We start from the raw sequence: 26,158 nt of genomic DNA on the forward strand, positions 1-26,158 counted from the left end.
GTCTGCTTTAGTAAGAATCAATGGTTTTTGAGATTCAAAGAGCCCTCAGACTAGTGCTTTTGACTGAAATACTTTCCTGTGCTTTTCCATCTTCAATGCCTGAAAAACAAAGTGCAGTACCCAGAAGACATGGTCACATATCAATGTAACTTCACACATGAACATATCACCATTAAGTATGTAAGTGATTAGAGTAGCATTTTTCTGCGGCAGGTAGAATGACCACCAGATTGCATTAGTGTTTTTCATGTTTAGTATTGTTACCAGGCCTGAGATGGTATATAAGAAGCATGAAAGTGTCAGATCTTGAGTGTCAAGGACACAAAAATGCCATGTACTAGTCTGAGACAGCATTATCAGCACCCGACAGAGTTTGAAAGTGGCCTCATTGAGAGTCACCATTTGGCCAGCTGGCTGACTCATGCATTATCCAGATTTATGGGGTATTTGGATGTCACAGTGGCCCAATGTTAGACTGCATGGGAATGTCAAAGTGTACATACTTGTTGTCGAGGTTCCAGTCAACTACGTCTGACCACCACAATGGAAGATCTCCATATTGTACCCCAAGTACAGAGTAACACCTTAACATCTGTGTGTCATCTGAGGAAAAGTACTGCATTTTCTGCAACATTATGTGACATTGCAAACTACTGATTGGAGACTAGCAGCAGACAGACTAGGAAATAACTGTGACATGCATAGGCTGCTGTTAACACCACCAAACAAACAGCTGTGTCTTGAGTGGTACTATGACCAGAAAGTGTGGAATGCTGATGAATGCCACAGTTTGTTGAGAGATGAATCACAGTTCTGCCCTACAACAGATGACCAAAGTTGACAAGTATGGTGGTGGCCTGGGTTGAATTTCAGTTCTTCCAATGTTATGTAGAGGCACAGACGTGCTATTTCTGCCATCATGTTTTGTGGACCAATCAGATATAATTTCAGGTCATATGAGTACAGATCATAGATATGACTACAGATCACAGATGTCAACTGAGGAATCTCTGATAGCACAACAGTACATCACAGACATTCTGCATCCTCCGGTGTTACACTCCCATGTGAGAAATTGTGGTGCCATTTTTCAACAGGACAGTGCTCATCTACCCACCTCATACATCTCTATAAACTGCTTGCATGATGTTAAGGTACTCCACTGGCAAGCAAGATTCCCAAATCTCTTCCTGATAGAACATGTGAGAACAGCTCAGATGCCAACTCCATCCCAGCGTCAATGTCCAGGTTTTCAAGGCTCAGTTACAACAGTTGTAGGCCACCTTACCTCAAGAGAAGATGCAATGGCTTTGTTATATCCTTCACAACAGAACTAGTTCATACATCCAGACAAGAGGGAATGCAAAGTCATATTGATAAGGGCTCATACAACCAAGTTCTTTGTAAATTTGACTTGGTAACCACTGAATTAACATCACATATCCCCTCTGGCCATAAGTTCCATTTCCTCCCTCCCCCCCCCCCCCCCCCCCACTTCTGGGTGTTTTACTTCTTTTGTCAGCCATGTATAGCCAAGTATACCTGCAATACTATGTGTTTTCTAAGCTGCTGCCCAGAAGTCTGTTTTTTCTTAGCATTGTCACAGTATTACTTGTGCTGCAACAAACTGGACTTTTCTCTCTCTTAATACCCTGTATTTTTTCCAAATATTGATTAAAAAGAAATTTAAATTTACATTAAAATATTTTTATATGTACAATGAAAAAACTAAATGCTTACATTTACGATCATTGCACTGTAGTCAATGACATTAGTCTTCGTGTGAACAGAATCAACAAATACAAGGGATTATCATGTTGTATGCATTTTATGCACAATTTAATGGAGTCATTTTTTGTAGTAAAGTTTGAGAACAGTTTAAGGAGTCATTTTTTCCATGAATAAAACTTTACTTGATATTTGATAGTGCCTTTGTGTTGTTATATAGACCAAGTTTAAAGCCACTTCTGCAAGTTGCCATAGCATTTGCCTTTATAAGAGCATGATACAGTAATGAGCAGGTATATTTTAACCATCTACCTAATAGCCGGTATGTCCATGTTTGGCATGGATAATAACAACAATTTTTTGTGGCATGGAAGCAACAAGGCCTTGGTAGGCCACTCTAGGGAGTTGGCACCACATCTGTACACACAAGTCACCAAATTCCCATAAATTCTGGGGAGTGGGGTGATGAGCTCTGTTCAACCTGGAACATATCTGGCAAGTTAGGGGCTTGCACGTCAATTGGAACTTGCCACTATGTTCCTCAAACCACTCCATCACACTCCTGGCCTTGCAACATGGCACATTATCTTGCTGAAAGATGCCACTGCCATCGGGAAATGTGATCGTTATGAAGGAGTACACGTGGTCATCAATCAGCATATGATACTCCTTAGCCACCATGGTCTCTTGCACAAGCTCCATTGGACCCATGGATGGCCATGTGAACATTCCCCAGAGCATGTGTTCAGATACAGCTGTACTCTGCCCAACATGAATGTCTGATATTAGTTCCTCCACAGTTCACCGCCTGTCCTGTTTTACCAATCTGCTCAACCTATGACGTCCGACATCTATAATGACGGGTGGCCGTCCAACCCCACGATGTCTGGACATGGTTTCACCTTGGTTTTGCCACATGTTGGAGACACTCACCACAGCACTCCTTGAACACATGACAAGTTGTGCAGTTTCCAAAATGCTGATGTGACTCCTCCATTCTACACTTGGACAGCACTCTCACTGATACTACAGGCACCATTTGTGTATCTGATTAGCACTCATTCCTTGCCAGATGATGGTGCTATCCCCTAGATGTGTTTATATTGATAGTAGGTCAGTGGTTATAATGTTCTGGTTGATCACTGTAATTTGGTTGTACACCTAGAGAAGTTTTAATGAAGATGATAATGACTAGAAATAACTTTACATGTAATATTGCCCCTGACTTGAAAATGAATTTCTTTCAATTTTATTCTGCTACTGGTACTTTCTACTACCACTGTAAGGAGCTTCAGTACAACAGGACTGAGATATTCTCTGAAGTTTGCAGCTGTTTCCTGTAGTGAATAAAGTGCGAAATGGAGAAAATATACTTCAGGTTCTCATATGATGGTTTATTCATATTACACAATCTGTTGGATATTTATGGGCTTGATTTTTTATGGGCTTAGTTTTTATTTACAGACTTTTATACCAAACATATGCCCTATCACCTTCCATAGCTGCATGACTATGCATCCAAACTGCCACCAAATTGCTCACAAAGGTTAATTTGGATATCAATCAGTATTCAATACAATTTCCAGAAATTGATCATTTTCTGCTCAGTCATTTACAAGTGTTTCAGTAGTTTTAGTCTGACAAACTGCCTATTGGCTTCTGTCTCGGGTTCTTCGGCCGACGTTCATCTAATGATTTTTCTGACGTTTCGCCAGCACGAGTGGCTGGCATTGTCAAAGCTTCACCCTCCATTGCCGGTGGTGAACTGGAGGCGAGCTCGCGGCCGCAGACTATATGTACCTGGCGCGCCAACGTCCGAGGGCTTCTCCGCGGTCATTTCCGGTGCGGTTCTCCTCTTGCTACCTGCGACGGTCGTTCGCTGCAGTACGGGAAGCCAGGATCCGTTTACCTTAAGGCTTTCCTCTTTCTTGTTGAAACTGTTCGCGTGTTTTTGGATTTCTACAGCTTCTCTGAACAAGCGCGTGTGATAGTGCTTCTCTACAGCCAGAACTTCCGTGTCGGCGAATTTTATTACGTGGTCGGTCTCATTCAGTGCGTGCTCTGCCACGGCCGATTTCTCCACCTGCCCCAACCTGCAATGTCGCTTATGCTCTTTGATCCTGGTGTTAATGGATCGTCCAGTCATTCCGACATAAACTTTTCCGCATGTGCAAGGTATACGGTATATTCCCGACATTGCAAGTGGGTCTCTTTTCTCCTTCGCCGATCTAAGACACTCTTTGATCTTCCTTGTCGGTTTGAAAATCGTCTTTACGCCGTGTTTGCGCAATATACGGCCGATTCTGTCCGTCACTCTGGGAATGTATGGCAGAAAGGCCGTACCCGACATTTCTTTTTCTGGTTCCTTACTTCGCCGAGTGTTTAGCTCTGTTACACTTCTAATGTAATTTGTGGAGTACCCATTGCTCCTCAGAACAGTTTCCAGGTGTTGCATTTCTCGTTTGAGGTGTTGAGGCTCACATATTCGTCCTGCTCTCGTTACGAGCGTACTAATCATGCCTCTTTTCTGGCTCGGGTGGTGGTTTGACAGTTTGTGCAGGTATCGGTCCGTGTGTGTCGGTTTTCGATACACGCTGTGTCCCAGGTTTTCGCCGTCCCTTGTGACCAGCACATCTAGAAATGGCAGTTTCCTGTCCTTTTCTACCTCCATGGTAAATGTTATGTTGGCATGGAGGCTGTTCAAGTGTCTCAGGAATTCACCGAGCTGTTCTTCACCATGGCTCCACACCACGAAAGTATCATCGACGTACCTGTACCACACCTTAGGTTTGCAAGTCGCCGAGTCCAGTGCCTGTGCTTCGAATTGTTCCATGAAGAAGTTGGCCACCACTGGACTGAGAGGACTACCCATGGCGACGCCTTCCAGCTGTTCGTAGAAATCGCCATTCCACGTGAAATAGCTCGTGGTGAGACATGCATGGAAGAGCTTTTTGATGTCTTGAGGGAACATGGAACCGATGTGCTCCAGAGCGTCGCTGAGTGGCACTTTCGTAAATAACGAAACAACATCAAAACTGACCAGGATGTCGTTAGGCGCAAGTTTCAGTTTCTTCAGCTTCTCAATGAAATGTCCTGAGTCCTTAATGTATGTGTCGGTCTTTCCCACGTGTGGCTGGAGCAGAGAGGCCAAGTGTTTCGCCAGTTTATACGTTGGTGAGCCAGGAGCGCTAACGATCGGTCTCAGTGGAACGTTGTTCTTATGGATCTTGGGTAATCCATATCACCAACGTATAAACTGGCGAAACACTTGGCCTCTCTGCTCCAGCCACACGTGGGAAAGACCGACACATACATTAAGGACTCAGGACATTTCATTGAGAAGCTGAAGAAACTGAAACTTGCGCCTAACGACATCCTGGTCAGTTTTGATGTTGTTTCGTTATTTACGAAAGTGCCACTCAGCGACGCTCTGGAGCACATCGGTTCCATGTTCCCTCAAGACATCAAAAAGCTCTTCCATGCATGTCTCACCACGAGCTATTTCACGTGGAATGGCGATTTCTACGAACAGCTGGAAGGCGTCGCCATGGGTAGTCCTCTCAGTCCAGTGGTGGCCAACTTCTTCATGGAACAATTCGAAGCACAGGCACTGGACTCGGCGACTTGCAAACCTAAGGTGTGGTACAGGTACGTCGATGATACTTTCGTGGTGTGGAGCCATGGTGAAGAACAGCTCGGTGAATTCCTGAGACACTTGAACAGCCTCCATGCCAACATAACATTTACCATGGAGGTAGAAAAGGACAGGAAACTGCCATTTCTAGATGTGCTGGTCACAAGGGACGGCGAAAACCTGGGACACAGCGTGTATCGAAAACCGACACACACGGACCGATACCTGCACAAACTGTCAAACCACCACCCGAGCCAGAAAAGAGGCATGATTAGTACGCTCGTAACGAGAGCAGGACGAATATGTGAGCCTCAACACCTCAAACGAGAAATGCAACACCTGGAAACTGTTCTGAGGAGCAATGGGTACTCCACAAATTACATTAGAAGTGTAACAGAGCTAAACACTCGGCGAAGTAAGGAACCAGAAAAAGAAATGTCGGGTACGGCCTTTCTGCCATACATTCCCAGAGTGACGGACAGAATCGGCCGTATATTGCGCAAACACGGCGTAAAGACGATTTTCAAACCGACAAGGAAGATCAAAGAGTGTCTTAGATCGGCGAAGGAGAAAAGAGACCCACTTGCAATGTCGGGAATATACCGTATACCTTGCACATGCGGAAAAGTTTATGTCGGAATGACTGGACGATCCATTAACACCAGGATCAAAGAGCATAAGCGACATTGCAGGTTGGGGCAGGTGGAGAAATCGGCCGTGGCAGAGCACGCACTGAATGAGACCGACCACGTAATAAAATTCGCCGACACGGAAGTTCTGGCTGTAGAGAAGCACTATCACACGCGCTTGTTCAGAGAAGCTGTAGAAATCCAAAAACACGCGAACAGTTTCAACAAGAAAGAGGAAAGCCTTAAGGTAAACGGATCCTGGCTTCCCGTACTGCAGCGAACGACCGTCGCAGGTAGCAAGAGGAGAACCGCACCGGAAATGACCGCGGAGAAGCCCTCGGACGTTGGCGCGCCAGGTACATATAGTCTGCGGCCGCGAGCTCGCCTCCAGTTCACCACCGGCAATGGAGGGTGAAGCTTTGACAATGCCAGCCACTCGTGCTGGCGAAACGTCAGAAAAATCATTAGATGAACGTCGGCCGAAGAACCCGAGACAGAAGCCAATAGGCAGTTTGTCAACAAGTGGCCACGAAAGCCTTAACAGTTTTGTATTACGCCTCTACGGGGAGGAGATTTGCAGATTGTACCGACGCCTTGACCAACGACGGAAGAAGAAAGCGCGACTGATGTCCTCTCTCGCCTTTCTGTCACGGTGCCGAGATGAATGTGCTACACCGAAGTTCTTGAGATGCAAGCGCCTATTCACCACCGCCCAAGCACATCGTATCTACGACAGAATGGAACGAGCTTTTCTTCGTGAGCGAATACATACAACACGGAGAGACTTGGCAAGAACGGATCAGGAACTTCTGGACATTTTCTATCAACTAAGTAGCAGAATGCATCGAGAAGACTGGGACAAGATCGACAGCATCACTCACAGGAGCATGCAGAACGAACTCGAGCGCTGCACCGAGCGGCAAAAGAAAAAGTTTGAAAGATGCCGGAAGCAGACCGACAAGGCGATTCCCGACATGTCACACACAGTGGTCAACCTCACTGAACGACAATTGACCGAAGAGGAAGTGTCAGTCCTTCAAAAAGGAGGGAATTTCGCTATCATCCCGAGAACTATACCTATGGAGGACATCATTGCCAACACCGAAGCAGCCATTCGGACCCTTCCTTGTGAAAGGGCAGAGGAAATACGCACTGAAACAGCCAGGATACCGCGCCGAGCAAAACCACCAGCTTGCAACCTGAAGAAAGAAGAGGTACAAGCCATTAAGAATCTCAACGCCGACAAGAGTATATTGGTACTGCCTGCCGATAAGGGGAATGCGACCGTCGTAATGAAGACCGAAGATTATGAGCAAAAGATCCGAGACCTATTAGATCCGACGACGTACCGAAAACTGAGCGCAGATCCGACGCAGCGTATCACTCGGAATACGAATCGATTAATCAAGGCGTCTTCTCTGCCGGCGGACATACAGAGAAACCTGCGCAACACAGAAGCCCTACCACCTCGGCTGTATGGATTACCCAAGATCCATAAGAACAACGTTCCACTGAGACCGATCGTTAGCGCTCCTGGCTCACCAACGTATAAACTGGCGAAACACTTGGCCTCTCTGCTCCAGCCACACGTGGGAAAGACCGACACATACATTAAGGACTCAGGACATTTCATTGAGAAGCTGAAGAAACTGAAACTTGCGCCTAACGACATCCTGGTCAGTTTTGATGTTGTTTCGTTATTTACGAAAGTGCCACTCAGCGACGCTCTGGAGCACATCGGTTCCATGTTCCCTCAAGACATCAAAAAGCTCTTCCATGCATGTCTCACCACGAGCTATTTCACGTGGAATGGCGATTTCTACGAACAGCTGGAAGGCGTCGCCATGGGTAGTCCTCTCAGTCCAGTGGTGGCCAACTTCTTCATGGAACAATTCGAAGCACAGGCACTGGACTCGGCGACTTGCAAACCTAAGGTGTGGTACAGGTACGTCGATGATACTTTCGTGGTGTGGAGCCATGGTGAAGAACAGCTCGGTGAATTCCTGAGACACTTGAACAGCCTCCATGCCAACATAACATTTACCATGGAGGTAGAAAAGGACAGGAAACTGCCATTTCTAGATGTGCTGGTCACAAGGGACGGCGAAAACCTGGGACACAGCGTGTATCGAAAACCGACACACACGGACCGATACCTGCACAAACTGTCAAACCACCACCCGAGCCAGAAAAGAGGCATGATTAGTACGCTCGTAACGAGAGCAGGACGAATATGTGAGCCTCAACACCTCAAACGAGAAATGCAACACCTGGAAACTGTTCTGAGGAGCAATGGGTACTCCACAAATTACATTAGAAGTGTAACAGAGCTAAACACTCGGCGAAGTAAGGAACCAGAAAAAGAAATGTCGGGTACGGCCTTTCTGCCATACATTCCCAGAGTGACGGACAGAATCGGCCGTATATTGCGCAAACATGGCGTAAAGACGATTTTCAAACCGACAAGGAAGATCAAAGAGTGTCTTAGATCGGCGAAGGAGAAAAGAGACCCACTTGCAATGTCGGGAATATACCGTATACCTTGCACATGCGGAAAAGTTTATGTCGGAATGACTGGACGATCCATTAACACCAGGATCAAAGAGCATAAGCGACATTGCAGGTTGGGGCAGGTGGAGAAATCGGCCGTGGCAGAGCACGCACTGAATGAGACCGACCACGTAATAAAATTCGCCGACACGGAAGTTCTGGCTGTAGAGAAGCACTATCACACGCGCTTGTTCAGAGAAGCTGTAGAAATCCAAAAACACGCGAACAGTTTCAACAAGAAAGAGGAAAGCCTTAAGGTAAACGGATCCTGGCTTCCCGTACTGCAGCGAACGACCGTCGCAGGTAGCAAGAGGAGAACCGCACCGGAAATGACCGCGGAGAAGCCCTCGGACGTTGGCGCGCCAGGTACATATAGTCTGCGGCCGCGAGCTCGCCTCCAGTTCACCACCGGCAATGGAGGGTGAAGCTTTGACAATGCCAGCCACTCGTGCTGGCGAAACGTCAGAAAAATCATTAGATGAACGTCGGCCGAAGAACCCGAGACAGAAGCCAATAGGCAGTTTGTCAACAAGTGGCCACGAAAGCCTTAACAGTTTTAGTCTGCCTAAGAAACTGTGGCATTTATAGAATCACTGAAAATCATTTTTCAGTATAATGTAAAATAACGTGAATTCTAGAAAGCAGTGGTCAAGAATGGATCTACTTCTCTCTTTCTGGAGCGAGCAAGTGTAAACATTTCCAGCTTGAGCAACCGAAGTGTAATTTATGAAGATCTAAAGGTCAGATAGCTTAAAAAATGGCTACAGGGATAACAAAAGCAGCAGCAGCTATCTCAACATGAGCTGCAGTCACAGCAACATGGTGGCTCACAGTAACAGCAAAGGGGACAGGATGAATTGTTACAGCAGAATCACTGGCAACAGCATGAGTCTCACAAATGTTGAAATGCCGGTAATATTGTCAGTGCATAGCAGCAACAGCTTCATTCCAGACCATCACTGATGAAGAAAGATATTGATATTAGCCTCTGTGTTAAGAAAGGCAAATTAACTTGGGTATTTGAAAAAATGCAGCTGGCAGTACATTGCAATATGAAGTAACATTTTCACAAGTTTTAGGCCTATTGTGGTAGATTAGATGTCACTATTAATGTGATATCACATGATTGAAATGTTATACAAAGTGTACTTTCAAAAGTTGCTCTAACTACATACACATAGTCCAATGCACAGAGCCAATAATGTGTCCCAGCTAATTCAAGATAATTTTTCTTGTAATCGCCAAACATCAGTTCCTTAGCAAGCTTATGATGGAAATGCAATCGACATAGCTAAAAGTAATGGTGGCAATGCAATCAACAAAGCTAAAAGTAATCATTGCCATGCTACTAATGGAGGCTTGTTTTGTTTACATTAAGAGTAAAAACCATTTCATAATAAAATTACATCCCATGGCTGTAAACAAACTAGTGTATAAGGGATGTGATGTACGCTATAGAAAGCTATAGAAATAATCAAGAGAATGGGAAGCAACTAAATTAGAGATGAACTTAATTCTGCTAGTGCTGCTAGTCTAGTGGTTATATCAGCATTGCTAAAAGCAAAGAATTTGGAATGTAATGTACCAATTCCCATGATTCAAAAGCAGGGGGTAATATAGCAGGCAATTTTGAGGGAATTAGATTAGGAAATGAGACACTTAAAGTGGTAGATGAGTTTTACTATTTGGGCAGCAAAATAACTGAGTATGGCTGAAGTAGAGTGGATATAAAATGTGGACTGACAATTGCAAAAAAGCATTTCTGAAGAAGAGAACTATATTAACACTGAATATAGATTTAAGTGTCACGAAGTCTTTTTCTGAAAGTATTTGTATGGAGTGTAATGATATATGGAAGTGAAAAATGGATGATAAACACTTTAGAGGAGAAGAGAATATAAGCTACTGAAATCTGGTGCTAAGAACACTGAAGATTATATGGGTAGCTCACATAACTGATGAGGAGGTACTGTATAGAATAGGGGAAAAACAAATTTGTAGCATAACTTGACTAAAAGAGGGGATCAGTTGATAGGACACATTCTGGGACCCAAGGGATCAGCAATTTAGTATTAGAGGGAATTGTGTGGGAGTAAAAATCATAAGAGATGAATAAAGTAAGCAGATTCAGAAAAAAAGTATGTTGCAGTAGTTCTTCAGAGATGAGGAGGCTTGCACAGGATTGAGTAGTGTGGTGAGCTGCAATAAACAGTCTTTGGACTGAAGACCATGACAACATAACACTGGTAAAATCACAGATATGGAGTGTTAACAAACCGAGAAACTGATGAAAACAGAGCATCATGTAAAAGTTTTACACTCTCACAAGAAAATAAAGTAGTAACAAAACCCACTGAATTCCAACTTTGTAGGCATTGATGGTGTCCCTTCAATAGTAGTAAAGAGGAGTACTCAGAACCTAGTTAAACTACTAACACACTTTTGTGATTGCTCATTTCAAGCAGGGACCTCCCATAATGCATTGTAAACATCTAAGGTAATTCCAATATATAAAAAATGTGTGAAAGATAATGTAAATAACTACAGGTCCATCACAATTTCCTCTTGAATTTCAAAAATATTAGAAAAAGTTATGTATAATAAACTAACAGAACTTATAAATAAAAAGAACACAGATTCAGAAATAAGATGCCAACAGTAACTGCCATTGTGACTGCATACTGAGCCTCTGAGCCTGACTGACAAGAAACAGGAATTGACAGGAGCATTTATTGACCTATCAGAAGCTTTTGGCATGGTTCATCATATGAGTCTGGAGTCAAAGCTTGAAAAGTATTTAATTCAAGGTCCCTCCCAATGCTTCCTGAGCAATCTTAAGCAATCTACATCAATTATTTGGAATTACACCAATAGAAAACGTGCGAAAGCCTATAATATCTCTCTCATTATAGCTCTCCAATCCTCCAGCAGGTGAATCACCTCCTCGTACTATAGCGATGGTAAACCATGAATTACCACTCACAACCTCTGTAGTAGTGCAAGAAAAATTAATCTTACAACCTACAAAAGTTATTGGTGCTCCAAGTAGTTGCTGTTGTGCTGTTTGCTTCGGTTTAAGATCAAATGTATCTACATTCTTATACACTGGTAATCTGGTTCTTCTTGTATATCTTCTCCTTCGGTAAGGCAGGTACCAGGTTGAGATTCATTGGGAGAGTCCTTAGAAAATGTAGTCCATCAACAAAGGAGGTGGCTTACAAAACACTCGTTCGACCTATACTTGAGTATTGCTCATCAGTGTGGGATCCATACCAGATCGGGTTGACGGAGTAGGTAGAGAAGATCCAAAGAAGAGCGGCGCATTTCGTCACAGGGTTATTTGGTAACCGTGATAGCGTTACGGAGATGTTTAACAAACTCAAGTGGCAGACTCTGCAAGAGAGGCGCTCTGCATCACGGTGTAGCTTGCTCGCCAGGTTTCGAAAGGGTGCGTTTCTGGATGAGGTATCGAATATATTGCTTCCCCCTACTTATACCTCCCGAGGAGATCACGAATGTAAAATTAGAGAGATTAGAGTGCGTACGGAGGCTTTCAGACAGTCGTTCTTCCCGCGAACCATACGCGACTGGAACAGGAAAGGGAAGTAATGACAGTGGCATGTAAAGTGCCTTCCGCCACACACCGTTGGGTGGCTTGCGGAGTATAAATGTAGATGTAGATGTAGATGTAGAATCATACTAACATCAACTGTAAAACTATTTCTGCTATTTATGAACACTAGTCAGAGAATAATCTAAATAGATATGATGTAAACAACACAATAAAATTCTCAGAAACATAAAAGCAAATACCAAGTTCAAAATCTTTGGAAAAGCTTTAATTTCATATTTACAGCATCACTGCTTTTATTCCACTGGAGTATATTTAATGTATGAAGTGCATTATTTGTAATTTAAAATATATAAGCACAGAATTCACTTTCACCTATATACACATAAACCGACTTTCAATGTCTTATGCATAAAGCAATTTTGTAGACTACAGGACTGAGAAAAATACAATAGAATCTAAAGCACTGCACTGTCTTAAATGATTCATGGTCTCAATTGCCCATATTAAGGGTCAAACAGCTTTTAAAGAAAAACATTTGTAATCAAAACATATTCTGTGGCCCCATTCCAGTTGTATTGCAGAAATTTATATCTGAGCTTCTCCTAGCATATGTCTATCTGTACTGTACTGACAGGCACAGTTACGCCCGATGTGAAACCCATTAGACAATGTCATGACCGTCTTCATTTCTGTCACGTACATGTGCAGTGTCAAAGTCAAACCCAGTGTGCAAAATGTGTGGGTGAACAATATATAAAACAATGCACATCTACAAAAGCAACTACTTGCATTTGTTACTCTGGCAGTCACTTATCTATGGGCCACATCTGTCCACTATTTTCAAAATTATGGCAAAAATCATTTCTGTCAATGGCTTTTAGCTCATGAATTTCACTTAAATCTGTTTAATTGAATTCCGAGGTGGCAGCTCCTTTTCTGCAGTCAAACAACATATCTCTACCTCGTGTTCAACACACAGGAAATAGTGTAGCTGTGCTAAATGGGGTTCCCCATTCAACTAAAATCCCCTTACCTAAGCACTCATCAGATAACATTCCAAGACCATACATCTTCCCACACAAACTGACATAGAGACAGTGCATAATTTCAAAAATAGCCAACAAGCTCTTTTAATATAATGGACCTATCACTTTCATTATGAAAAATCCTACTCCAGCACCCTCCTCCTGCAACTACAGTGGGATCAGTTAACATCTGTCAAAGCTTAAATATTAGTGATAAATGGTTTCATATTTTAAGGAATGTAATTCACCACACGAACTAAGAACTAGTTGGCTGCATTGCTTAATCAGATGTAAAAGCATTAATAGGGGTCATAGCGGGGACAGATTATGGCTCACAAAATAGTAAGTTTAGAACAAAACACTGTGCAAGAATTTATCTTTCAATTTTCTTCAGCGAAACGCACAGAGTCTAGGAAGTAAATTGAATGACTTTTTGCAAAAACATACATAATGTCTGAAGGGATACCGCAATCACTGGTTATACAATGTCACTTATAATCCATGTTGATTGCAAAAATGTTTATTCACATGACCGGTTTCGGTTCCTGTAGAACCATCTTCAGATCTGCAATTTAATGTGACGTGGCATGTGAAGGTTGCTGTGTGTGGATGGGTTACTGCTGTAACTGAAATTGCAGATCTGAAGATGGTTCTAGAGGATCCAAAACCGGTCATGTGAATAAACATTTTTGCAATCAAAACAGATTATAAGTAACATAGAATGACTTTAGACCTAATTAGACTCAACTATATGCAAGTATTGTTTTAATCTCCTAAGTTTGGTTAGCTGACAGTATGAATTTAAGGGACTTCCAGTATAAAATTTATCATGAAGCCAGATGTAATGGCAACAGTGGAGTCACCATTGTTACAGACTAAAGTATCTTTTATGTGCTTTATAGTCTCCAAAAAATAACAGATATATTGACATTTTATCACTTGATATTATGAACTCACAAGACGTCAGGAATGTTGTGGTTAATATTGTTCTTCTCCCATCCACCTGTTCTATTAGTTACCAAAGAAATGTTTCTTCAATAGCCATCTAAACTCACACACTAAATGACTTCAGTAGTATGGAAGTTGAATGATTCGTTAGTTGTCCAGATTTACTTTTACTTAACACAAAACCATCCTACTAGATAAGGCACTACATTTCAATGGCAATATCCCCCTTACATCTTGTTAGTATCTCTTTCTTTATCTCTAAAATGCCAGTGGATATCACTCACAGACACTTTAGATAATGACCTTCTTGTCATTAAAATATTAGTGATTGTTACAGTTCCTTGTAGCATGCCCACATGAGTGACATCAGTCTTAACTGCAAGAGTAAAAATTGGAATGGGTGTCAAAACAATATTAAGCAAGCGTTTTGAATCACATGTACCTAATGCCAACTTGTGGGGCTGGTACCCTTAGTCTGAGAATTCTGTCCTTAGGTACACTTTGACAGCACATCTAGGAATATTTCAGTGAATCCTAGATGTCACTTTACTGGGCCTCATCTCACTGCAGGTGGTATTCTGCTGCCTTCTTCTGACCTTTCAGTAAGTCTGTTTGAAGGTCATCTTTAATAAGACAATGTCTAGTAAAGCACTGTAATCTTCAAGTTGATGACAGCTTTACTTACATGTCACCAGCACAAACGCTGCTGGACTTCTGAATGCTGTGACACAGTAGCTAAGAGACAGCTAGTAACCACAGTGCTGTCAGCTGTATCAACTTACCAAAACTTTATTGTTATGGGGAAGATGACATCTTGGGCCTGGAATATGTACAAAAAGCAAAGAAAGCAAACTGAACCAAATTTTTCTTAGAAATATGGATGAACATGTCCGCACAAGCATTTTGTGGGGAAGCTACAAGTTTTAGAGGTCCTACATAGGATAATAATACAGTTAAAGCAGGTATTTAACATGCAGTGTCATTTGTGGATGTCTTAGCTCCAGCTTACACCAAAAATTGCATAAATGATACAATCAATTTCCATCAGCAGTTTATTTTTAATGTGCTACTCAGATGCCTAATGTGATTGTGTACTCCTTGATCTTCAGTCTTTCTTGAAAATTGAAAACTATACTTCCAGAGTTGCTTCATGATTTATTCAAAATAACCTTTGTATCTTAACAGTGGAAGCTAGTCAACATTGTGCCTGTGACAAAACATGGCAGGAACCAGTCTATGCAAGCTCCTTTTGCTCTGTTTCTTTGATCTCTTATTTATGTAAGATTATGTGCAAAAAATCTTAATAGTTTGTAGAACATTATAACATCCTTTATAATTTAGTATTTTGTCTCTGTAAAAAACTCAGTTCTATTGATGCTCATTACACACTTGTAACCAATGTGCAACTGAACTTCACTGATAATTTCTGCATAATTGCAGTTTTCTTAGATACCAAACACACCTATGGAAACAACAATCATACTATTCTTCAACAAGTGTAGTGGTATATTAGCATAACATCAAAAATTATCAACTGGTGTTGTCACTACCCTCACCACAGGATCGTAACAATAAGCATGGTAGATGATCAGATGATTACCAGACTCCTGTCCAAGGGTTTACCATGAGGAGATCCTTAAAGTCTGCTGTTTTTTGGTCTATACACTGTGACAACAGATTATGGTATCCTGTCACCATCCCACAGTATACAGACAATTTCATAGTATATGCCAAGGATGAATTTGAAGGCCGAGCCCTCAGCTTTTTACAGAAAGATGGCAGTAAGGTAACACTGCTATGAGTGATAAGAGAATCGAAATAGTACCTGGAAATGTCAACAGGTGTTTCTTCCCAGGCATAAGCTACAGAAACCAAGTACTCTGTTATAATGATTGTATTATGTCCTATAAACCATTCCAGTCTGTTATTAATTACATTCTTGTCTATATAAATGATTTTCACACCCCTGATGATGCAGCCAAAGCAATAATATTTGCAGACGATACTAGTGTGATAATAAGTGCACCAAAGCAATTGCTACCAACAACTGCTGATAAAGTACTAAATTACATTTACTCTTGGTTCAATGCAAACAGGTTGACATTGAATGTAAATAAAACAAGTTATATGCAGTTTGGGAAAAGATGTCAAAATGTAAATCTCGATCTGGTGTGGGGTGACAAAGCCTTAGACAGAGTGACATCCACAAAATTGCTGGGGATTCATGTGGATGAAAACTTAAATTTTAATGACCACGTAATAAAACTTGCACAGAAACTTAATTCAGTCTGTTTTGCCCTCAGAATTATTGCAAATGTTTGTACCTCAGAGGGTGCCAGAATGGCATATTTAGGCTATTTTCAATCTCTTGCCACATACGGGATAATATTTTGGGGTTCCACAACAGGGTGCCTAAAACAAATTGTTTTGTTGCAGAAGAGGGCCATCTGAATAATAACTCACAGTCATCCACAGACACACTGCAAACCCATATTCAAAAAGCTTAGAATACTTACTATACCATCATTATACATATACAAATGTGTATTGTATGTCAGGACCCACATTGCAGATTTTCAGACAAATGCCGACTTTCATAAATACAATACCCGTAATAGCGCAGCACTCCATACTCAGCGAAAAAAAAGAATGAATACACAAAGGCATGTGAGCCATATTGGTGAAAAACTGTACAACGCACTGCCTGTCAACATCAGACAGTTAGAAGATGATAACAAATTTAAAACAGAATTTAAAAAGTTTCTGGTAGAACAATGTTTTTATTCTGTAAATGACTATGTAGGTCAATAAATTTTTTCTGATGATGTTTATAAAGGCAAAATGGAAAATACTCTATCTGTACCTAATCATTCATTACCTAATCATTCATTACCTAATCATTCATTACATTTACATACTTAAAGGACAGCTGTTGTGTCATGTAAATATATACTTAAGCAGTGTTGTGTATATAAGGACTTGCTGTTTAGGGAGGACAAAACTAAAGCCTTATGAAAAACAGACTATGCATTTACAATTACCAAGCAGTGATGTATATAGGCTATATTAATTTCATTGTATTATTATTAACTTCATTATATTATTTTGTTTTGTACTTTTTTACGTATATATTGTTTGTGTCCCATTTCTTTGAAATGGCTTACATGTACCCTTGGCAACTTCCATACAATATTTATTGTCAATGGATCGATAAATAAAATAAATAAATAAATAAATTGCCCACAATCTGCACAAATCAACAATCACACTCTCTCTTTCCCTGCATGTTAAAATGTATGAGTATGTCACTTGACTACTTCTTTCATGGCAAAAATATATTAAAGAGTTCCAACAAAAAATTGTTAAGATGATTAATAACTTAAAAATTCAGGCATGTACTGACAGGAGAGCAAATCTTGCAATCCTCTTACACAGGCTGGTAAGAACAGGGATTTCCTCTCTAATCAGTAGCTTATGAATATTTAATAAACTTCCACTTTCTGCCAGTCAGCTCACATAACTAACTTCAGAACCAATTTTTTTTTCTCATTGATTTATTATTATTATTATTATTATTATGCTATTCATGACTTAAATACTGCGCCAGTTACTTTTTTGTGCATTGTGCCACACATTTCGAGAATTCATTCTCATTTTCAAATGCATTTGTTTACAAAAATATTTTTGTGATATTTGTACATGTGATTGTCTGACTCTTGTGCATTGTACTTGTCTTTTTGATGTTACACTGAAATGAGAAAACCAGAAAAATATATCTTGGAATTTTTTTATATGATAATGTTAGAGATAGTATTTTTGTGTGTCTACATACAAGTATTGTGCCTCGTCCATACTTGTAATTAGACAGACAAAAATACTATCTCTAACATTAACACATAAAAAACAGTACAAGATTTAATTGTCTAATTTTCCAATTGCAGTATAACCCCAAAAAGACAACTACAGTGTAAGAGAGGTAGAAAATCTCACATGCAAACATAAGAAAAAATATTTACCTAAACAAATGCACTTGGGAATCGGAATAAATACTGAAAGCACATAGTGCTAAACATGAAAAATAAGTAACAAATGCAGATTTTTGTTTTTTAAATCATGAATGACACAGCTGCAGGCTTTCAAAGAACATTGATTATGAAGAACAAAATTAAATTATTGCTGTTACTATACTAAGGCACACTATTGTATTCAATCTAACAACTTCAAAATGGTTAAAAACATAGTCCAATATGTAAACAGACAGAGTAGGTCTAAAGGACTCAATAAACTAAATAAATAAATGATTCACAAAGAAATGGAAAATTTCCAGATTTAGATATCTTGTGGATGTTTAAATATTTTTGGAAAAAGAAACATGAACTATTGTTATCAACATCATACTGGGATACTTGCCAGTCCAATGCCAATTTTGTCATTACTTGGAGAACATGGAGCTAATCAAGTGATTTTCCCACTCATGTTCGTTATTCAGTACATGATTATCAAATTAGTAAAGAAATGGTATCTAAGAATGACTTACAAGTCAGCACTCTATCTAAGGTATATTCCTTTTGGTATGGCTGGCTCAGAGTTGTTACGAATGGATTGAAAGTGACAGACATCCCTGTAGGAACTGTGTTCAGCTATGAAATAGATGGGCATGGCTTAGACTTTTTGCTTCCTAATGAAACATTGATGCTAACAGCTTAGGTATTTGTGACCTTACAGATCATACTATATTCAACAGAGCTAAGAGTCAACAGAATCCTGATATGTGCAAATTCCACAAGTGATCTGTTATCTTCTGCAAGATTAGCTTGGGGGAAAATTGCAAACTACTTAGAGCAGAATATCTTAAGACTGAAATATCACTATAAATTATCTGTTTTCAGTGCATACTGTGCCACATTGACATAAGGGGGATGATTACTCTGACCAGATTTTTATAAACATACAACAACTTGCACCCACTATAATATTTTTTCCACAGTCAGACTACTATCAACAGCATGCAGTTAAGGGAAGAGAGGATAGCCATCAGAATGTAACCCAGACACTAATTTAAAATGAACTTAGTACAGAGCTATCAAACCTCATACCCCATGGTTTCATAAAAGTTGGCTGATGTGGAAGGATATTGTCACCGTTAATAATACATGGCTAAAAAAAAAAAAAAAAAAAAAAAAGAACACCTGTTAAAGGTAATACACTCTCTGAACTGCAATTACTGTACAAATGAATATGACATCCTGCATTTTTGTTCACTGGAGTGCATGACTATAAAAGAAAGGGTGAAAACACTACATGAAGACAGTTGATTATTTCTCACTCCAATTATCTCTAAGTCCTTTCAACTATAAAACCTGTAAATGTATTTATGAAATCATTAGTTTCTGTAAGCTGTACCTTTAATGGTGCTTTAAGTTTTTACTTATAACTTGATTGGTTTCTAAAATTGTTACTTTATGGAAAAGCTGAACTTTGGATGTCATAATGTTCAGTGATTTTATACTCATGAAAACAAAGTGCATAAATATTTATATTTCAATACATACCTATCCTATGTATAAAGTAATCACAATTTAATTTTACCTCATGTTTTTGAATTTTTTATTTTGGTTGTATAAGCCATTATACAAACTTATTTGAAACAAATTAAAGGTTTCATCTGGTCTCATCAATTTATGGTGATGGTAATTTTGTTTGTCCAGTGCTAATGTATGCAGGGATCCTATGTGTCATTTTTGTTCTTCAAAAGAACCACAGGTGAGGACAAAGACCTCTCTGATGACTGAATGATGTCCTCTCACAGTATATTTTCCAGTCGCTCCTGAATAATCCATTGTTTAGATAGTGACACCCTTTATGAGTGGTAAATGATGAATGTTTCACATTGTGTCATCTGGATCATCTGGTGTGTCCTGTTTCCGCTTCAGACCTGACTACATTAAAAAAATTTATTCAAAATGGACAGCACTGAAATGACATTGTTCCTTCCTCAAGCCATGTCCTATTGCTAACTGGGTAGATGAGTCCCTTACTGAGTTGTCAACAATAGTAGAGTAGAATGAGTCACCATCTATGGCACTGACCTGATCTACCCATACAGGAACTTAGGGATGAGTTGTGGCTGTTGAGGGCAGTTGCTGACCCAGAGCTGTCCTTCTCCGCTTGTGATGGTTATGATCCTCACTGGTAAACAGATGTCATTTGTGAGGCTGATTACTTTTCCACACTTGTCTACCACTTCACAGTTTAACTGAGTATTAATTCTATTGATTAGAACTCATCTCACTGAGGATGGAAGGGTAAGTTTATCTTCAGTGTTTTGTGAACTTGTTGAAGTAATTTTATCATCCTGGAGTTCCAGCCTACCACAGTGTGTGACTGCCTGTGATACCTGCAAGAAGTCTCATCCAAGGATAACTGTATGCCTACATTCTTGTAAAATGACAAACTTGATTGGCCATGTTCTGTCATTGATAACTATTCTCACAAAACATATCCCTATTGGCTTGACATATTTTACATTTGCAACTTTCAACACAGTGGCTGTTTAATTGCAGAATATAATATTTTTCAGATTACTATGATAAGCAACCAATATCACAGGAAGTCATGAGCCAGAATTGACTAGGGTCCAGAAAAGTTGTTCATTGATGCCAGCAATGTGATTTTCTGACATCTTTCAAACTGCTGTCCATGGAGGCAGCCCCACCTCCATAGATGGTCAACTTATTCCATTTTTCTCATTTTAGATGGAATCCCTACACAGTGTTTGGGAGAGACTTTGGAACACTGAAGTGTGAATTCTACCAGGTAAAGTTATGGTATTCATTCTGTATGTCAGTTGTAGCCATCTGCAGTTGCTTGGTGTGCATAGAATAGTCCTGCTGTTTGAAATTTATTAGGTATTGAACAGTCTTCTTTTTTCTTTATTATAGCATATGATGTGGCCAAGGTGTCCACAACGAATACATATCAGAGTGGTGACCCTTCTCCAAATGTCTGTTTTTCTGTGCAGTGATCAAACTGGCAAGGGAACCATTTTTATTTATGTCATCAACACTCTTGGATGTTATCTGACAGTTGTGGCATAAGTATGAGGTTTATGACTTCATTCACCAATGTTGTTATCTCTTGTAGGTATCTGTACCAAAGGTCAATGAACCTCTTCTTGAATTAACAATGATATCTCCTTCTGGTTGGCTTTTACAGTCTATATTGTTACAGAGGCAGTCTTGATTAAGGGATATCATAAACTTCTATTATCTGTGTTATTATTATTACCGTATTAAAGAAGTGAGGTCCTGACAGTCTTCCATGACTTCCATCAATATGACAGCCTGTTGAACATCATTCATGTGTGCTCTTTTTTGGACAGAATCAGAATTTTTATTATCCCATAACATACAAAGTCAAATCACAGATATGATGTACTGGGGACTTGTCAACATTACATTTACATTACAATTACAGCTTGTATATACAGTATTACAAAAACAATATATCAATACTCCAGTTTACATGTATTACAAAGTAATATACAACAACAGCATTTATGTAATGACACAGTGCCACAGTGCCACAATGCCCTGGCAACACTTCACGAAGTCCTCTGTTGTGATGACATCCTACAAAATAAGCACCTGATAGATATCTACTGTTCTGCCCCTAGCCCTTTCATACCCAAACTATGAAAAACTGCACCAAAGAATTTAATATTTGGGAGGATATTACAAAAGCAAATCAAAAATTTAATACATACTTTTTTTTTGTGCAGAGTACAAGTGAGACTTCCGAGTTCCATCAGATCATGGAGGGATTGGACAAAAGCACAACACATTACTATAACTAGTACAAAGCAGGAAAACCATTGAAATTCAAAACAGCTTCCAATTATCTTGCAACTGGATAAATACAGGTCCTGTGTGGTTTTCAAAGGAATATTATATCATTCTTCCCATAAAATAGTGGCAAGCTCAGGTGATTATGATGGAGGTGAACAGTGAACAGCAATTACACACCCTTCTCTCCCAAGTACACCACAAAGACTCACTAATATTGAGATCTAGTGATTAGCAGCCAGGGGAGAAGCAGCAATTCGTCATTGTGCCAACAAAACCAGTCTGGATGATGAGCACTGTGTGAACAGGTGCCCTGTCATCTTGGAATGCAGCATCACCACTGTGAAACATTGTACCATGGGATCATTTTGGTCAGTCAGAATGGTCACATAATCCTTGACAGTAACATGACCTTGCTCAGTAACCATGGAGCCTATGGAATACCATAATATGGCCACCCAAATCATCACTGAACCCCCATTATGTTTCACTCTTGGGACATGAAGTCAGCAAGAAGTTGGAAACACTGTGAAACAAGAGTCATCCAACCAAATGACTTCTTTCCATTGATCCCTAATCCAAGGTTTATGGCTTTGGCACCCTGTTTTTCTGGTATGGGCATTTGCATCACTGATGTGAGGCTTTGGAATTCCAACTCACCCTGCAGTTCCCAGCTTCTGAAGATCCCTTTATATATATTATTATTTATTTATTTTTTTGTGCTGGCATGGTTTTTGACTGCAATGTTCTGTTCTGCAGTGACTTTTGCAGCTGTCATCCTCTTATTTTTTGCCACAATCATCTTCAATGACTGTCTGTCTTGAGCAGTCAACACACACTTTCATCTATGTTGTGACTTAGTGGATGGCATCTTTCTGCTTTCCCAATATGATGTATAAATCTTTGATATGGTGTTTCTTGAAACACCAAATACCTTTGTTACAGAAGCACACACCATACAATGATGAATTATTTGCCCTTGTTCAAAGTCACTCAGCTCCAAAACAATGCACTCATAACCACAAAGAGCACTGTTTTGACCATGACTGGCCCTTGCAATGTGTTGAGGATGTTGCACAGGCACCATTCATGATCAAATACAACAATGCAACTTTCAGGCTTGGCTGGCATCCACATTAATGTTCAAACATGAATTTCTCATGGTGTTCCATATTTTCCTCTGGCCCGTGTATCTGGTCAGATTATTTATTTATTCCATTAATAATATCAGTTTACATGAACTAAAGCAATACAAAAACACTCAAGATAATGTCCTTTCACATCAACAGGGCACATAAACTCTTATGAGGAAACAAATAATAGTGCAATGATGTGACAATCTATCATTTACTGTCCACTGTAACCAGTGATATTGAACTACCGCAGTCAAGGAGTTTCCTGTGCTACAGCAGAGGTAGACAGGGGTCCTGATGGGACGCCACTGCATGAATTCTGCTCCATGCATTCTATGACTCTAGAAAGTGGACTTTTAAGTCCTGTTGGGCAGAAAAGGGCACTTTAGGTGTAGAGATTTGGTAACTTCCATCATATTTAGGAGCTACATCATTTTACACACGAGTGTGTCAATTATGCATAGTAATGGGCTCTGTTATTTAATAGCTCTTCAGCTAGGTGGACCTACTGCAAATGTATTCTTAATTTCTGAGTGAAATTTGTCACAGCTCTTGAGTGTTCTCTCTCTTTTTATTATTTTTTTTAAACAACTGCTGTACTATATTTCCCAAGTGAAGGTAGATATTGGCAAGACACATCATGCCATCCCAACAGTTACATTTAACGACACAGTTGAATATGCTTAACCATTTTGTGGGAGCCTGGCCAGTTACTCTCAAAACAATGTTGGTTTCCCACTGTGCATCTGACTCACAAATATCTTTAAAGTAGTGACTATACAAGTGGAGATGCTTGTGCATTGTTGACGTACTGACCATATGAGTGGAGAGGCCTGTGTATTCCCATGAAGCTGAGGGCTACCTAAGCTATAGTGTAGCTGCTGGCAGGGTCTCCAGTGCCTGCCATGCTGGACAGGCCTTAGTGGATTAATCAGAGAAAGAGTGTCACACAAGGCCACATCTCTCCCATATACATCCTCCAAATCCTTCCCCAGTTTACCAGATACACAAGCCAAAGTGCGATGCAACCCATGCTGAGGGGTGTGTGACACATGGGAAGACATGTTATTAACAGAGTCTCAGGGATATAGGTACTGGGCAACCTCTCTGAGTAATTAGGTAGTGTGGGACTACATGGTGTCTATCAAATAAATCTCCAATGCTTGTGGAACAAAAATGAAGAACAGTGAGCAAAGCAAAATGCTAATGAAATGTCAAGCACAAGAGCATCAGGTTTGGAACTGATGGAAACTGTTTCCTCAATTGGACTGGGTGACAGACCAGTCCAACAAGTGGAAATCGTCACTGAGAAGTTGGACAAGGACAAGATCAAATCTTTGTCTAGTGCTCAGAGAAGGAAACTTCTCAAAGAACAAAGAGCAAAGGAAGGTAAAGAATGGCTTCCTAAACATAAATGGAGGGAACTAAAAGGTCTTGAACCTAAGATCTCCAAAAACGACTGCCTCAGAGTGAATGAGATAATAGAGCACTTTCTGCATCCAATACAGATAACAAGAGAACAAGAGAGGAATCTAATGCTTCCACATCTCAGGATAAACAGAGCCACAAAAAGCTGAGGCAAGAGACAGGGAAAGAGATTTATTGTACTGCTGCCTCAGTTTTTAGGATGGTGGTTACCCAACAGGGATATCCACTAAGCAACATAGCCTTGCATCAGGTGCAGCTTGTTCAGATGGTTCTATTTGAGAAGATTTGGGAGGATGAAAGTGCAGGCCCTAAATTCAGGAGGGTCTATCTGGACAAGGATTCTCTTTTCTTTGTGTGCAAGGGAGCAGGAACAGTGGGATGGTTTAAGGAGATGGTACCCAAGATGCCTCCATGGTAGAAGGAGAAGCTGCTGGTCAAGGCAGTAGCTGAGCTCTTCAAGATCACAAAGATATCAGTTTGGATACCAAAACTCCTTAAGGATACTCCTGCCAAGAGTGTTTAGGGTTGTCACAGGTTACTGTTATGATAATCAAAGACATTAGAAGAAACCATACTGGCAAGTTGGGGGCTACAAGTGTTGCAGATAAACCTCCAACACAGTAAAGGAGAAAATGCCACAATGACTCACCTTCTGGGGAGGCAGAAAGTGGATGTGACCCTGATCCAGGAACCCTGCCTATGTAAAGGAGGCATTTCAGACCTTGGAGGAACTGAAGGTAAGTTGATTTATGCTAGAAATAGAAAGAACTCTAGAACATGTATTTATGTTAAGAATGGAATTTAATTCTTGCTGATGGCTTCTGTTCCTGAGATTTGATGACCTTCAGGATGAAACAGGATGAGAAAGGAAGCATGAGGGAAACTGTATTGGCCTCAGCTTACCTTTCTTATGAGAACAGTACTCCTTTTCCAAAGGAAGTGAGGAGAATGGTAGACAGCTTGGTTTATTGTGATGCCGGTGCCCAGGACCTGGTGTGGGGAAGTAGTGACACAAAAGCAGATAGGAGCACCAATGTGACTATTAACTTGAATGTAATTTGGAAATCATGTATAGGGACTGTACCTTCAGGAATAGAAGAAGGGAAGTAGTAATTGACACAGCTTTTGGGTCTACTTTAATTACATCTAACAACAGCACGTGGCATTGGAGTCATCCTTATCTGACCACACTTATATTATGTTTGAGGTTGAAAAGGATGTTATAAAGAGACTGTGGCCTAAAGGAATCCTAGGAAAACAGACTTGGACACAGATAGAAAAGACCTAAACCCATGCTTATCTGAAGTCAGAACTTTAATAAAGAACTCAGCGATTTTGAGAAAATGGCAGACGCAGAGACACCTGCCATTACGACATCATTTTTAGAAGCCTGTCCAATCACCAAGAAGTACACAAACATAAATGTACCTTGATGGAACAACAATCTGAAAGAGCAAAGGATGCAGGTACAAAGACAGTTCAACCTTGCAAGAAAGAAAGGGCAACAGGCAAAATATCAGGAGGCTCTTGTCACATACAACCTTGCTATCAGTCAAGAGAAGATGTCATGCTATATTCTGTGAGGAAGTGGAAGGTACAGCTACTTGTGCTAGACTTCATAAAATCCTCACTGGAATACCAACTAATCCAGGAGGTACTCTAAGG

At 40.4% G+C, this 26,158-nt stretch overlaps 1 protein-coding gene across 1 annotated transcript in view; it reads right to left on the reverse strand.

The window, feature by feature from the left end:
• The window catches only part of LOC126249332 (Down syndrome cell adhesion molecule-like protein Dscam2), a 562,422-nt gene that overhangs the window by 72,783 nt on the left and 463,481 nt on the right, over positions 1 to 26,158 (reverse strand). The window lies entirely within an intron of this gene.

This window comes from Schistocerca nitens, chromosome 3 (assembly GCF_023898315.1).
Source record: "Schistocerca nitens isolate TAMUIC-IGC-003100 chromosome 3, iqSchNite1.1, whole genome shotgun sequence".
Taxonomy (NCBI): domain Eukaryota; kingdom Metazoa; phylum Arthropoda; class Insecta; order Orthoptera; family Acrididae; genus Schistocerca; species Schistocerca nitens.